This window comes from Pinus tabuliformis, chromosome 4_1 (genome assembly GCF_031772625.1).
Source record: "Pinus tabuliformis cultivar Carrire ecotype Pingquan chromosome 4_1, CPIR1, whole genome shotgun sequence".
NCBI lineage: Eukaryota > Viridiplantae > Streptophyta > Pinopsida > Pinales > Pinaceae > Pinus > Pinus tabuliformis.
Genome location: NC_142303.1, coordinates 464,901,295 through 464,904,253, shown reverse-complemented (window position 1 = coordinate 464,904,253; position 2,959 = coordinate 464,901,295).

The following is a 2,959-nucleotide window of genomic DNA, read 5'->3' as shown; positions in this document are numbered from 1 at the left end:
ACCACATATATCTATGTCTCTCTTGTTTTATGTGTTTTTGTGTTTGTATTTCCACAATATTTTTATGTGTTTCATTGCTCTGTTAATTAATTTTTAACAACAATGGATGCAATGGTTCTTCCTGCTCTAGACTTTCTTGACCTTCTTTTTTCCTTAATGAGGAGAGGGATCCTTATGTGGTGACTCCTTCCTGTACAAGGCCATTCTTTTTCAACACTTGGCAACAACATGGTTATTCAAACCACAAAATGTACATGTTTTTCTATGCCATAAACTTTGTTTGCCAATTTTCTTATAATAAAAAGGAACATTGGAATAATTATACCTTGAATGGTTGTCTTTAGTGCAGATCTGGTGAGGACAACTTGCCTTAGATCTTTTTTCGAAATGCTCAATATCACCGGAATGTTGTGATGCATTGTCATACTGCACTGATTCAAGCTCGTTGCTTGAAGGATCTCTTTCTTTTGTGGCTTTGGAGTTTCTTTCATTGATACATTGCAACTTTACCAAGGCCTCTTTTGCGGCCTAAACTGACATTGAAATTTTTGCTTCTCCTCTTCTGCTTCTTGTAGCAGTATCCTCAATTCAACATTATCTGCTTGAATGCTCTAGTGATGAGAAGAGATGAAGAGGAAGAAGAAGATGGGGATGGAGGATCTCCTTCATTTACCGAAGCATTGTCCTATGCTCTCTCTTTCTTCTTCTTTTCCTTCTTTAACAATTTCTTCATATAATCTACAAATAATATATCCACCATGTTTTTCATCCTACAGAAAGATTGATGGAAAGTTTTGTCCCTCTCCATTTTCCTTCCTCATGTTGCATGTTCAATCTTTGGTTATCATTCACAGTCACAATTCACATTAGCAATAGACCGATCTGATACCAAACTTGATCTGGGATCTCTAATTTACCAACATTATCTAAGATCTTTTCTTCAGTTGATGTTAGCATAATTGCATGAAAAAGAATGTAAAAACCATAAGTGAAAATACTTAAAGAAGAAACAACATAAAAGGAGATCATAAAGACAATGCACATAACGTTTGATAACGAAGTTCATCTAGTGTGGACTATGTCTCCAAGCCATGATTCAATAGTGAGGAGGCCATTTCATTTGTCTCATAAAAAAGAAATGCAAGTACATGGAAAAACACATTATTATACCTCTAATCCTGAGAGTGACTTGAATTTGGCTACTCAAATCATAACAATCACAACACCAACAGGTCCATCTCATCCTCTTGAAACTTTTGAGTGTAAACATGTCCTACTTCTGAAAGGTGCATTGTTGTCTCAAACTTCTTGCCCAACAATTAATGATGAAGGAGGTTTTATGCCATGACCCCTAAATTCCACTACCAAGATGCAAAAACTAATTGCACTATTGCGATCCTTGCAAAAACCTGATTAAAATGAGTATAAAGTTGGCCACATTCCGTCACCTGTAAATCTGTCCCCACAGGTAATCTTTGTATTCCTCGCGACCTCTGAAAAAGAATATTCTTGAAAGATTTTAGGGAATATTCCTCTAGAATATTCTAGCTGGAAACATGCTTGGTCAGGGTTCCATTGCACACAAGGTTCCACTAACAATGTTCCAACCGTCATTATTCCATTCGGCCTGGTTCCATGCTCTCATCTCTCGCCCTCCGTTGTCTATTGACAGAATTAGCAAGGTATATGCTCGTGGTACTTTGGTTGGCATGTATATTAAAAAAATACATTCGGTTGAGGAGGGGTCGGAGGTTCAAACCCGCCAAACCCCACATTTTGTTGTTTTTTATTATATGGTGGGGACAACCGTTGGGGCTGGTGTGGGTTCGATTCTTGATGTCCCCATTTTAGAATGGAAATTAAACTTGGTTGATTGGCACTGAGTTGCTAATGGTTATAAACATTTTATCGTTGCATATTTATATGAGCCACGATTAAAACTGTAAGTTGCAAATAATAACAAATCGCTGAAATTCGTGGCATTAGGCCGATGGGTTGAGCTAGCGGTCGCTTTGTCGTTGTTATTAAATGTTATAACCCCACTTGAAACTTTGATAATAAAAAAAAGTGCCAATTTCCAATTCCAACATCGTCCAACTACAGGTTGACCACTGATAATATGTTGACTGTTTGCGCCTCCACATGTGGTAGGGGAGTTGGCAATGCTGCCAAGTTTAGATTTGAATAATCATTAGCCATTTTTATCAAACCTCCAGTATTTTGTTGGTTGAACGGTTACATAATCGTTAACAAGTTTTCCATTGTGTCATCTAAACCGTTGAACTGTATATTTGATTTGGAGTTGACGATTAGATTGGTGGGTTTGCCATATTAAAACACGGCCAAACTCGCCTATAATAATATGCCATGTTTATAATGTTAACATGATATTAACCAACAAATCCCTAGGACATCCAGCATTGTCGTCAAATCCATTGGATATATATTTGGCCACTGACCAATTCAAAAATGTCAGATATTTCAACCATAGTTGTTTAAAATTTAACAACTGTCGTCTAAACTTGGAATCTGCCATTGTTAACCATGGTGACAATTTTAGTCATTGGGGGCCAATTTGGTTGCCATGTGGGTGCCATGTGGCACCATTTAGTTGGCCCATGTGGCCCCTCGTCATTGGGCCACATAATTGCCACCATATTTGGCAAGGTGCCGCTAGATTTGTCGGTGCTGCTAATTTTATCTGACGCCCTGCTAAATTTAGCCAAATTCTGCCAAATTTGGCTAAACTGCCAAAGTTGTCAAAGTCCCAAATTTATCTAGTTACCTATTAAACCCTATCCTTAACCAACTTTGACTAAAACATTGACTGGCAATAAATCCCTCATACGATGTCTGATTGAGGCATCAAATGCATCGTTGGAATTAGGATGATGAACTCTTCAATCTAGTTATGGTTTTGAAGAGATATCGAGGCTTCGGTTTTTGGGCCTTTATGAAT